The sequence below is a fragment of the Bos grunniens genome, chromosome 6, assembly GCF_055505025.1.
Source record: "Bos grunniens cultivar Pamir isolate PY7600 chromosome 6, Bosgru_T2T1.0, whole genome shotgun sequence".
Lineage (NCBI taxonomy): Eukaryota > Metazoa > Chordata > Mammalia > Artiodactyla > Bovidae > Bos > Bos grunniens.
The window spans coordinates 61,728,827-61,744,054 of record NC_141170.1 but is presented as its reverse complement, the minus strand read 5'-3'; the positions used below and the strand labels follow the sequence as shown (position 1 = coordinate 61,744,054).

Below are 15,228 nucleotides of genomic sequence, written 5' to 3'. Positions count from 1 at the left end.
ATTAACATATACATACTACTGTATATAAAATATATAACCAACAAAGACCTACTATATGACACAGGGAACTATAGTTAATATTTCCTAATAACCTTTAAGGGAAGGTTATTAGAATTGCTGTGCTATACACCTGAAACTAACATGATACCATAAATCAACTATACTTCAATTTTTATTTTTTTAATCATAATGTATTTTTTTTTACTTTATAATATTGTATTGGTTTTGCCATACATCAACATGAATCTGCCACGAGTATACACGTTCCCCATCCTGAACCCCCCTCCCACCACCCTCCCCATACCATCCCTCTGGGTCATCCCAGTGCACCAGCCCCAAGCATCCTGTATCCTGCATCGAACCTGGACTGGCGATTAGTTTCTTATATGATATTATACATGTTTCCATGCCATTATCCCACTCTCTCCCTCTCCCACAGAGTCCAAAAGACTGTTCTATACATCTGTGTCTCTTTTGCTGTTTCGCATACAGGGTTATCGTTACCATCTTTCTAAATTCCATATATATGCATTAGTATACTGTATTGGTGTTTTTCTTTCTGGCTTACTTCACTCTGTATAATAGGCTCCAGTTTCATCCACCTCATTAGAACTGATTCAAATGTACTCTTTTTAATGGCTGAGTAATACTCCATTGTGTATATGTACCACAGCTATCTTATCTATTCGTCTGCTGATGGGCATCTAGGTTGCTTCCATGTCCTGGCTACTATAAACAGTGAAATTAAAAAATATTTTAAAATGTTTAAAAATAATGGAATGTCAGATTTAAAGAGCTAAAAGAAAAATAGTCAAACTAGATTCCTATACCTATTCAAAGTATCCTGCAGAAGTGAAGACAAAACTAAGATATTTACAGACAAAAACAGTTTGTCATCAGCGACCCACATTTAAATAAAAGCCAAAAGGTTTTTTTTTTTGCCTTTGTGATAATGACTATAGATAGAAGCTCAAATTCATAAGAAGTAATTAAGAGTGCTGAGAAGAATAATATGAAAGAATATTGACTGTTTAAACTACAGTAATAATGCTTTGTAGAGATTATAACATAGAAGAAAGTAAGATATTTGGCAGTTCACCTCTTTTAAAGATAGTCTTATGTTATTTGGGAAAGAATAAAAATTACAAATTTAGACTAAACTGTACTAAGAGTGAGTGCTGTAATATCCCTATATATATATAGGAGACATACTAAAAGGGATACAAAAAGATGTAAATAAAAATCTCATGGCAGAGATCCAACAAAATAATAACAATAATTCCTTTAAAAGAAAACTGGAAAAGAAGAATAAAGAATGGATAGGGAAGATGGAGGAGCAGGATAACACTGAGCTCACCACCTCTCACAGAAACACCAGAATTACAACTAATGATGAGAAAGACCAGAAAGACTACCCACACAAGTAGTTTAACACCAGCTCTGGGACCCCTGGACCCTGCAGCCAGAGACCCCAGGCCCCAGCTCTGCCTGCTAGTGGGCTGGCACTAGCAGTAAGTCCCAGTTCCATTCACCAGTGGACAGGTAAAGCAGTGGGATTTCCTGGTCCCAGTCCTTCCCACCAGTGGGTAGTCACCATCACCAGGACCATGACAGCCCCACAGCCTGATTTGTCAAGAATCAAAATACATACCAGCAAGCTGGCACTCTCCCAAGGAGCCCCCAGGGCTCTGACTTACCACAAGCAGGCCAATTCCAGCACTGAGACACCTTGGGCCCCTCAGTAAGTGTCCTCAGGATCTAGCCACACTCACCAGAGAAGCTGACACCAGCTTTAAGAACCCCAGGGCTCTGCAGCCAGAGACCCTGTGACCCAGGTCCACCAGCCAGTGAGCCAGCACTAGTCCTGGGAACCCCTGCCCCAGTCCCTGGTCCTGACTACGAGCAAGTCAACACCAGCGCTGAGTTACCATGGATTCATCACAGTCAACCACCCTAGGATCCAGTTACACCAGCCAACCAGCACAAGCTTGAAGAATACTGAAACCTTCAGCCAGATTTGTCAGGAGCCAGCCCCACCCACAAGCAGTCCAATACTAGATCTGCAAACCCCTGCTTTGTAACCACCCACCCCAAAACCTGACTCTGCCCAAAAGTGAGTCACAAATAGCCCAGGGACCCTGCCCCCAGGGTCACAACCCAGTCCTGCAAACCAGAGGCTGGCAGCATCTGAACAAGGTAGGGCCTGGCAATCAACCAAACCAGGGGCCAGTCACAGCTACCAGACCTCCCACAGTAGTCAGCCCACCACAACAGAAGAACCCATATAGCCTCTTAGGGGTACCCCTAGAGTGAATAGTTCTGGTGACCAGAAAGGAGTATGCTACTGGGAAACATAGTCTGGAACCATAACCTATCAGATGTATATAAATAAAAAAAGCAAATTAAGCAAAACAAGATGACAGAGGAACATGTTCAAATTAAGGATAAAAATCTCAGAAGAAGAACTAAGTAAAGTCGAGATGGACAATCTACTCAGTAAAGAGTTGAAGATAATGATTGTAAAGATGATCAAAAAACTCAGGAGAAGAATGGATGAACAGAATGAGAAGTCAGATGTATTTAACAATGAATTAAAAAATAAAGAGAGGAACCAAACGAATATAATAATTGAAATTAAAAAATACACTAAAAGGGATCAACAGTAGACTAAATGATACAAACCAATGGGTCAGCGAGGTTAAAAATAGAGTAATGAAGCCACTGAACAGAAAAAGAAATGAGAACAGGGTCAAAGGCCTCTGGGACAATACCAATTGTACTAACATTTACATTATAGGGTCCCCAAAGGAGAAGTGAGAGAGAAAGGGGCAGAACATATTTGAAGACATAATATCTGAAAACTTCCCTAACTTGGGAAAGGAGACATCCCAGACAGGATCAGCACAAAGGGGCCAAACCAACACACATTGTAATTGTTGTTCAGTCGTTAAGTCATGTCAGACTCTCCGTGACCTCATGAACTGCAGCATGCCAGGCTTCCTTGTCCTTCACTGTCTCCCAGAGTTGGCTCAAACTCATGTCCACTGAGTCAGTGATGCCACTCAACCATCTCATCCTCTGTTGCCTTCTTCTTCTCCTGCCCACAATCTTTCCCAGGGTGTTTTCCAGTGAATTGGCTCTTCCCAACAGGTGGCCAAAGGATTGGAGCTTCAGCATCAGGCCTTCCAATGAATATTCATGGTTAATTTCCTCCAGGATTGACTGGTTTGAACTCTTTGCAGTCCAAGGGACTCTCAAGAGTCTTCTCCAGCACCATAATTCAAAAGCATCAATTCTTCGATGCTCAGCCTTCTTTATGGTCCAACTTTTACATTTGTATGTGACTACTGGAAATACCATAGCTTTGACTAGATGGATCTTTGTCAGCGAAGTGATGTCTCTGCTTTTTAATACACTATCTAGGTTTGTCGTAGCTTTCCTTCCAAGGAGCAAGTGTCTTAATATCGTGGCTGCAGTCACCATCCACAATGATATTGGAACCCACAAAAATAAAATCTTTCACTGTTTACACTTTTTCCAAAAGTTAGTAGAAAGAAAGAAATCCTAAAGAATAGAACAGAAATAAGTGAAACGGATACTAAAAGATACATTTAGAAAAGATCAAGGAAATAAAGAGCTGGTTCTTTGAAAAGATAAAGTTGACAAACCTTTAGCCAAACTTATTAAGAAAAAGAGAGGGCCCAATAAAACCAGGAATGAAAAAGGAGAAATTACAACTGGCACCACATAAAAAAAAAAGATCATAATCAATTACTATGAACAACTATACTCCAATAAAGTAGACAACCTAGAAGAAATGGCAAATTCCTATAAATGTACAATCTCCCGAAACTGAACCAGGAAGAAATAGAAAATACCAGCAGATCATTTATCGGTAATGAAATAGAATCAGGAATGAAACAAACTCCCAACAAGCAAAGGTCCGGAATCCAATGGCTTCACAAATGAATTCTACTAAACATTTAGAGAAGAATTAACACCAATAGTTTAAGTTAGTTCTCACACTATTCCAAAACATTGCAAACCAAGGAAAGCTTCTGAACACATTCTGTGAAGCCAGTATCCAAAGATATCACACAAAAAAAGGAAGATACAGGCCAGGATCACTGATGAACACAGATGCAAAAATACTCAATAAAATATTAGCAAAATGATACCATAAAAGGATTGTACACCATGATCAAGTGGGATTTATACTAGGAATACAAGGAAGGTTCAATATACACAAATCAATCAATGAGAGAAACCTTAAATAATAAAAATCATATGAACTCAATAGCTGTAGACAAGGTGTTTTGACAAAATTCAACATCCATTTATAAAAAAAAATTCTACACAAAGTGGGTATAAATGGAACATATCTCAACATAATAATGAGAGACATATGATCATATATATGATATATGATAAGCCCAGACATCCTTTGTGGCTCAAGTGGTAAAAAATCTGCCTGCAATGCAGGATATGCAGGTTCCATCACTGGGTTAGGAAGATTCCTCTGGAGAAGAAAATGACAACCCACCCCAGTATTCCTGCCTGGGAAATTCTATGGACAGAGGAGCCTTGTGGGCTGTGATCCATAGCGTCACAAAGGGTAAAAAACGACTTAGTGACTGAACAGCAACAGGATAAGCCCACAGCTGACATCATACTCAGCAGTGAAAAGACGAAAGCATTTCCATTAAGGTCAGGAACAAGACAAGGATACCCAGTCTTTCTAGTTTTACTCAATATAGTATTGGAAGTCCTAGTCACAGCAATCACACAAGAAATAAACAGTATCCAGATTAGAAGGCAAGAGGTGAAACAGTCAAGAGGCTAGAAAAAGAGAAAATCAAACCTAAAGAGATTCAAAGAAAAAAGGCACAGTCATCAGAATGCAAAAGCTTTTAAAACATTTTCAAAAGATTCTCAGTACCATTTGCATACCTCTAAGGAAGGTGAAAGAGGAGAGTGAAAAAGTTAGCTTAAAACTCAACATTCAGAAAACGAAGATCATGGCATCTGATCCCATCACTTCATGGGAAATAGATGGGGAAACAGTGTCAGACTTTATTTTGGGGGGCTCCAAAATCACTGCAGATGGTGACTGCAGCCATGAAATTAAAAGACGCTTACTCCTTGGAAGAAAGGTTATGACCAACCTAGATAGCATATTGAAAAGCAGAGACATTACTTTGCCAACAAAGGTCCGTCTAGTCAAGGCTATGGTTTTTCCAGTGGTCATGTATGGATGTGAGAGTTGGACTGTGAAGAAAGCTGAGCGCCGAAGAATTGATGCTTTTGAACTGTGGTGTTGGAGAAGACTCTTGAGAGTCCCTTGGACTGCAAGGAGATCCAACCAGTCCATTCTGAAGGAGATCAGCTCTGGGATTTCTTTGGAAGGAATGATGCTAAAGCTGAAACTCCATTACTTTGGCCACCTCATGCGAAGAGTAGACTCATTGGAAAAGACTCTGATGCTGGGAGGGATTGGGGGCAGGAGGAGAAGGGGACGACAGAGGATGAGATGGTTGGATGGCATCACTGACTCGATGGACGTGAGTCTGAGTGAACTCCGGGAGTTGGTGATGGACAGGGAGGCCTGGCGTGCTGCGATTCATGGGGTCGCAAAGAGTCGGACTGAACGACTGAGCGACTGAACTGAACTGAACTGAAGGATAAAAGGAAATGGCAACCCACTCCAGTACTCTTGCCTGGAAAATCCCATGGACGGAGGAGTCTGGTAGGTTACAGTCCATGGGGTCGCAAAGAGTAGGACACGACTGAGTGACTTCACTTCACTCCCTTCACTGACTTCATACTATATTGCTGCAGAAGGAAATTGCAACCCACTCCAGTGTTTTTGCCTGGAGAATCCCGTGGACAGAGGAGCCTGGCGGGCCATGGTCCATGGAGTCGCAGAGAGTCGGACACGACTGAAGTGACTGAACAAGGATAAAAGGAAGATAGGACTTTAGGGCTGGAAAGAGACATGAGATCATTAACTAGGCCACTATTCTTCTAACTCTCTTAGTGAGGATCCTGAACTTAAGTAGTCTCTGAAATTGGCCTAAAGCGCTACAACTGTTAAGATATGGAGCCAGGATGCCAACCTAGGTCTCTTTAATTCCAAAACCCATACTCTTCCTACAAGACCCTAAATGGCATAATTAAAAGCCATAGTAAGGTGTAGAACCAAAGTCCATATTTCCCAGTCTATTTTTACTTCCACTACAAAAGTGCAAAAAATGGAAAAATAATGCCCTGTTTTATGGAATTGTTCAACACACAGTTGAATGAATCAGATAAAATTATCACTGATCTAGTAGGCAGTGTACTTTTCTCCAGTGAGGAATGAAGCTTTCTTGCCCAAGGCTTTATTAAGATTGTTTAAGCCAACCATTAAATTCTGTAATAAACTTCAACTTTTTAAATCTAATTTCCCTGGAGAGAAACTTGAAGCTGCCAAAATCTGTACTTGGAAATGTCATACATGCAAATTGTGAAAACAGCAAACAGATCTCTTCGTTTTTTTTTTCTTCACACTTACCCATATCTCATAATACAAACAAGGTGTATGTCTTTCATACCAAACCAACCTAAAGTCTCCATGTGATTCCAAAGATATGCGCTTCTCACAATGTTGTTCAATAAAACAACCAAGAAATCTATGTAATATCTATCATGTATAAGACTTGATGCTGCTGCTGCTGCTAAGTCGCTTCAGTCATGTCCGACTCTGTGCGACCCCATAGACGGCAGCCCACCAGGCTCTCCCGACCCTGGGATTCTCCAGGCAAGAACACTGGAGTGGGTTGCCATTTCCTTCTTCAGTGCATGAAAGTGAAAAGGGAAAGTGAAGTGGCTCAGTCATGTTTGACTCTTCGAGACCCCATGGACTGCAGCCTACCAGGCTCCTCCGTCCATGGGATTTTCCAGGCAAGAGTACTGGAGTGGGTTGCCATTGCTGTCTCCTGTAAGACTTGATGCTAAGAGGTATAAAAGTAACATACTACCTCTAAACTCTTAACTACCCACCTAAATAGAGAAGAGGGAAAGAGAAAGAAATTTCCATGTAGTTCAATATTTTTCAGTTTGGCAAATTTGAAAATATGGTATTAAGTGCTGTGGGAGCCAAATGGAGAAAGTTGTCCTGATTCTGTGGGTCAGAAAAGACCTCCAGAGGAAGTAAGGTTTGCAGTGAAGCTAGAAGGACTAAGTGCTTTCCATCTTTAGATCTAAGGCACAGGACATGAGGTGCCTTGAATGTATAGAGACAAGGAGTTCCTGCATGTAGTTAGAATATAGGTTTAATTATAGGGCATTGGGGAACACGAGCCAAGAATTGTAGTTTGAGGTCAGATGTTTTAAGTTTCAGATTACAATTTCAGCAGTGAGAGGGATGTCTGTTCCGATGTGTTACTCTGGAGCTAGTGTTGTGAAGAGGGTGGAGGTATGACAATTAGGAGCCGAACCACCGCTGTCATGATCCAGATAATTTAGTGTAGTGAGAGGTAAAATAGTGAGGAGGTCATAGATCAGAGATGCTTAAGATACAGAACTGATGTTGGCTATTTAAATTTGGGGACTAAAGGAGAAGAATGAGTCAAAGCTGATTATGCCAGTACCCAGGGTGTTGGCTCTTTCATCATCATAGATGCTTAAGTATACACACAAATCACATTTTAGAGTAACCTACAATCCATGTTTTTGAGCTCCAAAATCACTGCAGATGGTGACTGCAGCCATGAAATTAAAAGACGCTTACTCCTTGGAAGAAAGGTTATGACCAACCTAGATAGCATATTCAAAAGCAGAGACATTACTTTGCCAACAAAGGTTTGTCTAGTCAAGGCTATGGTTTTCCAGTGGTCATGTATGGATGTGAGATTTGGACCGTGAAGAAAGCTGAGCACCGAAGAACTGATGCTTTTGAACTGTGGTGTTGGAGAAGACTCTTGAGAGTCCCTTGGATTACAAGGAGATCCACCCAGTCCATTCTGAAGATCAGCCCTGGGATTTCTTTGGAAAGAATGATGCTAAAGCTGATACTCCGGTACTTTGGCCACCTCATGCGAAGAGTTGACTCATTGGAAAAGACTCTGATGCTGGGAGGGATTGGGGGCAGGAGGAGAAGGGGACAACAGAGGATGAGATGGCTGGATGGCATCACTGACTCGATGGACGTGAGTCTGAGTGAACTCTGGGAGTTGGTGATGGACAGGGAGGCCTGGCGTGCTGAGATTCATGGGGTCGCGAAGAGTGGGACACGACTGAGCGACTGAACTGAACTGAACAATCCATGTTTATAAAAGATGATTATATGCTGAAAATCTATACTGACTGGCAAGAACGTATCATATTCCTCATTACTTAAAATCTGTGTTTTCTGATTCTTTTCTGTCTTAATATAAGAAGCGAGTGAAAATGGTAACCAAGAGTGAGTAAGGAGGAAGTTGAATCACAGTTTGGTTATTGATGGCCTGGTGGATTGTTTAGAAAACATTGTTTAAGAAAAATGGGCTAGCAGCTCTTGTATTTTCAATCAGAAGCATGTTCATTTATGTAGATGTCACGTTAAACTTGATCAGAATTAAATGTGAGATTTCATCTATGAAAAAAAATATTCTATGAATACTTCTTATGTTCTTTTTACTTCTTTATAAAGTTATCAGGAACAGAGCTAATCTGTAAACATCTGTCATGGTTGCAAGGCAAAGAAAACTCTGAGACATGGAGGTCAAAGCTGGTGTCCCAACCAGAAATATGCACCAATATAGGACAGCCATGTGGGTCTTCTGTTTTATAGCCCCATCTGTATTCTCAGCTCTCCATAACAGCCATGCAGGTACCAGGTGGGTGCTAATGAGTGCATGTCTGCTAAGTCACTTCAGTCGTGTCTGAATCTTCGTGACCCTATGGACTCTAGTCCTCCAAGTTCTTCTGTCCATGGGATTCTCCAGATAAGAATACTGGAGCAGGTTGCCATGCCCTCCTCCAGGGGATCTTCCCAACCCAGGGATCAAACCTGCGTCTCTTTGGTCTCCTGCTTTGGCAGGGATGTTCTTTTATCACTAACACCACCTAGGCAGGTACCAGGAGGTGCTGCTTTTCTTCCTGTTCTTTCTCTTCCTTCCTTAGCATCTGAGATGATGGAGGATGTACAGATCTAATTGTGGAGTTATCATTGCTCCTGACCCCTTTCCTGCTTTTTTGTGACAAGTTGCAAAACCATTTTCCCAGCCATTCTACAAACCTAAATTGAATGGTTTAGGTTTACAATTTAAAGATTGTAGCATTTTTACTTATATACACATGATATATGGAAGAGGTAATAATTTTAATTTTTTAATTGAAGGTGAAGCTACAATATTCTGACCACCCGATACAAAGAGCTGACTCACTGGAAAAGATCCTGATGCTGGGAAAGATTGAGGGCAGGAAAACAGGGCAACAGAGGATAAGATGGTTGGATGGCATCATCAACTCAATGAAGATGAGTTTGAGCAAACTCCAGGAGATAGTTAAAGACAGTGAAACCTGGTATACGGCGGTCTATGGGGTCTCAAAAAGTCGGACATGACTGAGTGACTGAATACCAACAAATAGTTTTCATTATTTAATTTTTAACTTGGAGAAAAGGAATCTCTGCTTATTTTTACTTAGTTCAGCATTTATACTTTGTCTGCTATACAAAACAATTACTGTTATTAATAAATGCTCCAAGGTTTCCAAACCCACCAGTAAAATTAGTGTTTCTGGACTGGAATCAAATATTCATTTACCACCAGTGATATTATGCATAATTTAAAATGTGTATTATCCTGCAAATGGATTCACCATGGTACTTTCCCTGAACTATGAAAATTTTTCTTATCCCAAATGGGAGCAGGCTTGGGGATATTTGCCCAGCCTTGGAAGAAACAGCTGAATAAGCATTTGGAAGGTGCTTTAAATTTTGTCCCTGCAAAAATGGAATTAGTCTCCAACTTAAATACATTATAAATATAGAGGTGACTGAGATTAACCAATACTAAAGAAACTGATGTCTTTAATCGCCTATAGTAGTCTTAGTGAAGTACTGGACTCAACTTTACCCAAAATGTAGCTGTCAGTGTAAAAAGAATCTAGATTAGTCAGTATATCCATCTCTATACCCCATTTCTTCAAGATAGGGAAAATACTGAAACTAAAGTTTTATTATAAAATGTTCAGCCTGCCTTAGTTTCTACTATTTTACTAACTATGTAATCTGGCATGAGCAGACCTACAGATTAAATGGAAGTGGTATTTTTTTGGTTAGTCTTCCTGTAGGACCCCTTTATTATATAAGCCAAGAGTCTTGGGACTCTCACATGGACCGTCACCGTTGCCTTTACTTTCTTAGTAATCATAATTGCTATGTTTTCTTTTCTAATTTCTTCTCAATAGGTGGTCAAAATAGACTACTAAACAGCATCTTTAATAAAGTTCAGGATGGAAAGCATCTTTAATAAAGTTCAGGATGGAAAGCTGTTTCTGTTTTTATAAATGATGTCATAATGATTTCTGCTTTTGTTCTAACTCAGTCTGTTGAATTTTCTCAGGAAATTAAGGAGGCAAGAGGCCTCTCTTTTCTCAGTTTATCAAATAGAACCAATAATTATGGTTGACATGAACTGGCTCACATTTACTGGAAGGTTCCAAGTGTCTCACCCAATACTCTTTTTTGACATTACAAACCAGCCAACTGAATTTGTGTTCTACCTTTTTATTCCCTGGAGAAAATGTTAAAATATGTACTCCTAGATAATTTTGCTGTTTAGTACAGAATAATTTTTCCCGTCTTATAAGTTTTTCTAATGCAAATAAATGAATAATTACAAAGAAAAACTGTTTTAAACCCTGTCCTTCTCAATTGAAGCAGACTGGTATTCATGGTAATCACATTCATAAAGTGTGAAAAATGAATGCAATACATTTTAGGAGATCAGAAAGTCATTTCTATTTTTGAAGTATCATGTATTTAAGGTAATTAATAGTATCATACTTATATATAGTATGTGGAAAATATGCTACTAAGAGTTCTTTCAAATCATTATTATACAAAATTAAAATGGGTCTTCCCTCATGGCTCAGAGGGAAAAGAATCTGCATGCAATGCAGGAAACCCAGGTGTTTTTTTTTTTAACTTTACAATATTGTATTGGTTTTACCATATATCAACATGAATCCGCCACAGGTATACACGTGTTCCCCATCCTGAACCCTCCTCCCTCCTCCCTCCCCATACCATCCCTCTGGGTCTTTGACTCCAGGGTCTGGAATATCCCCTGGAGAAGGGAATGGCAACTTACTCCAGTATCCTTGCCTAGAGAATTCCAAGGACAGAGGAGCCTGGCAGGCTACAATTCATGGGGTTGCAAAGAGTCAGACATGACTTAGTGACTGAACAACAACAACAAAATTAAAATAAACATTTTATCTAAATAATAATTGTACTTTGAATATCTTTATTTGTATCTCATTTTTTTACTACCTTTATTATCTCTACCTCAAAACTATTATTAAAATTAAACATGTTTCTTTGCATTATATTCTTCATTTTAAAAGTGTCCAGCTTCTTACATTTGGAGATTTATGGTTCTACATAAACATATAAAACATTAGTGGTACACATATATAGACGGTACTATGAGTCCTTTATATGGATGATTCATTCACTGTTCCCAATAGTTTATAAATTACTCTTGTTATAAGTGAAGTTGCTCAGTCGTGTCCGACTCTTTGATACCCAGTGGTGTGTAGCCTACCAGGCTTCTCAGTCCATGGGATTTTCCAGGCAAGAATACTGGAGTGGATTGCCATTTCCTTCTTCAGGGGATCTTCCCAACCCAGGGATCAAACCTGGGTCTCCCGCATTGCAGGCAGATGCTTTACCCTCTGAGCCACCTGAGGTAACTGAGGAGAAAAGAGGATTCCTGACTCTTGCCAGAATGTACTGATGGTAGGAGCAATGCAAGCTGTGAGCCCGGGTCATCTGGTACTAGGATTTGCGTGTTAAAACCATTCCACGCTGTTGCTTCTCAACTTGTCTTCCCTCAGCTTTTGTTTTCTCTGAATTAAGACGTGTTCATTTCAATGTACAGAGTCCTTTTAATCAATAGGTCTTGAATTCCCCTTGGAACACAGGCATCTATTAGTACCACACCTTTTTTAGTGTGTCTTCAGCTCAGATATGGCAGGGTCAAAGGATAGCATTCCTGACTTCCACCTTTCCCCTAATTTCAGTCTATCTTCTTCATTCATCTTTGGGGTTCACTCATGCTACATCACAGAAGACTCTTCATTTCTAGGAATGATTAGTTCATGCTGCTTTATCTCCCATAGAATCCATCCTTGGGGAGAAAGTGAATGAAAGAATACAGACTTACATTATAAATACCCTCTGAGTGTACCAGCTTTACATTGAACTGTGAGGATATAGGCAAAGATAAAAATTTACAATACTAAAATCAAAATCAAATCAAGGAAGAAATTCAACTGGTTATAAGATGTGTAGAGTTAAGTTAAGACTCACAAACTCAAGACATAAAGTAGGTTAAGAGCAACATTTACTTGGTATTATTTATGTGTGAGGCCCCGTTCTGCATTGTATGTGCAGTAGTCTGTGTAACCTCATAACAATAGTAATGAGGTGTGATTACTGTTATTTCCCCCATGTTTCAGATAAGGAAGCAAGCACACAGTTGGGATTTGAAGCCAGACGGACTGACTCTGAGGTTCATGGTCTTAACCACTTTAAACACCGAAATGGCAACCCACTCCAGTATTCTTGCCTGGAGAATCCCATGGACAAAGGAGCCTGGTGGGCTACAGTCCATGGGGTTGCAAAAGAGTTGGACACGACTGAGCAACACACACACACACACACACACACCAATTGATAGGAGATGCTTCATTTTGACCATAGTACCTACTTTTTCCTTCAAAATCAGGTCCGTTACATGCAGTACACTAGCCAACTGCTCATGGCTGTGCATGTACAGCTTTCCAAAAGGGTTGTTCAATCAGTAAAAATTAAGGGGCTACAAATGACCACAAACAAGGAGCATGATAGGTTTGGTAGCTTATTGTAATTTGGCATGGATATTCCCAATAAACTAGCTGCTGGTTGGGAAACCTTAATAGTACTGCACTCTGAGAATTCTGAGTATCTGTATAGCCTTTTACTGAAAACGCAGAGAATTAGAAACAGTTGTGGATAGAAGAAGCTGGATCTTCTTCTGTCCCTATTAGACACTGGTTCTAAATCAGAATGGGCATCCATTTGTTCTCCAGTAACAGATGGAGGAGAGTTGACCAATACCCAGATGGACAGAGATCAGGACCAAAGAGCAAGGCAGACATCTTGGATATTCACCAACCTCAGGATTGGGGAAAAGAACTTTTGAAAAACATTTTATATATAAGAAAGATGAAGAAGGTAATATATCTGAAAATTATTTTCTACAAAAAACAAGACTTTAGCAAACACGTCAGTATCTTAGTAGCATTTGAGACTGAAAAATCATGGTGAGAACAGACTAACTTGAGAAAAACAGCTAAATGGTAGGGATGGGTGTCTTGCAAGGAAAACAAAGACTAGAATTCACACAGTAAAAGTCAAGTCAGTTTAGTGACAGCATAAACATGAGATGGTTTCTCAGTATTCAGAAGAAAAAGATGAAAAATTAAAAAAAAAAAAAAAAGAAAGATCAAGGGCAGAGAAAGGAATCCAACCCTAAAATTACAGGTATTTCCAAGAAGGAAAACACTAGAATCAGAAGCAATCATCAGAAACAATATTAAAGAAAGAAAATCTGCACAAATAATTTTTACTAGCAATAAAAACATAGATCTTTGACAAATGTAATAAAATCAGGAAAATACATAGAAGTAAACTTAAGAATAAAGAGTGATTTAGCCATAGGTTTAGAAATAATAGGGCTTCCCAGGTGGCACTAATAGTAAAGAACCCGCTTGCCAGTGCAGGAGTCAGAAGAGACATGGGTTTGATCCCTGGGTTGGGAAGATTCCCTGGAGGAGGAAATGGCAACCCACTCCGGTATTCTTGGCTGGAAAATCCCATGGACAGAGGAGCCATAGGGGTCACAAAGAGTGGGACACAACTAAATCCACTTAGCACATAAGCATGCATGCATAGAAATAATAGCTAGCTATAACACTGTGTAGAACTGACTCAGTTCAGTTCAGTTGCTCAGTCGTGTCCGACTCTTTGCGACCCCATGAATTGCAGCATGCCAGGCCTCCCTGTCCATCACCAACTCCCGGAGTTCACTCAAACTCATGTCCATCAAGTCAGTGATGCCATCCAGCCATCTCATCCTCCATCATCCACTTTTTTTTTAACTTATATGCATAGTACATCATGAGAAACGCTGGGCTGGATTCTTCCAGCTGGAATCAAGATTGCCGGGAGAAATATCAATAACCTCAGATATGCAGAACTGACTAGGTGCCATTAATCTAAGAGTTACCTGTATACAATTTTAAACATTTTCAGCACAATTAAGAAAACTTTTGAATTGAAAAAACACTATGTAAAACTCAATGCTGAGAAAGTTTCAAAGCTGAATATATGAATACTTTTCTAAGAAGTATCAATTACCAAAATTGATTCAATGATTTGGATAACTGGTAGTTGTGAAAGAAATTCAAAGTTCATCAAAGAACAACTTTCAAAAATAAGCTTCCTTTTGCTTTCAAAAAAATTTTTTAAAAAGTGGGTCTACCTGTGTATTCTTCTATACTTTAAAGGAACATATTCCCATGCTAAATAAGTTATTCCACTGCACAGATAGAAAAAGGTGTAAAGCCACCCTATTCACTTTTAAGCTAGCATAATCTTGACCTCAAACCTGATGGAACATAAAAATTAATATCCTTTGACAATTTTAATATAGATTGGAAAATCCTTTATAGAATAATTACTAAACCAAATTCAAAGTAGGTTTTTAAAAGTATTTGCTTAAAAGAGTTTACCCTAGAAAGATAACAAAGATAATTATTAGAAAGTCCACTGATAAGTAAATCAATGCTGAAAATATATTAATTCCAACTGATGTCGGAAAAGGAATTTAACCAAAAATCACAACTCTTTCCTACCAAGCAGTAAATTCTGTAAACCAACCAACAGATCTCTTCCTCTTAAGAATATCTACCACATGTCAATAACCAACTTTG

The 15,228-nt window shown here is 39.5% G+C and overlaps 1 long non-coding RNA gene across 1 annotated transcript in view; it reads right to left on the bottom strand.

Annotated features, from left to right (window-relative positions):
• Nucleotides 1–12,120: 12,120 nt before the first annotated feature.
• Nucleotides 12,121–15,228, bottom strand: part of LOC147370824 (uncharacterized) — a 53,703-nt gene continuing 50,595 nt past the window's right edge. The window contains exon 2 of the long non-coding RNA XR_015165498.1: nucleotides 12,121–12,380. This is a non-coding gene — a long non-coding RNA (uncharacterized LOC147370824). The remainder of the gene's footprint in view (nucleotides 12,381–15,228) is intronic.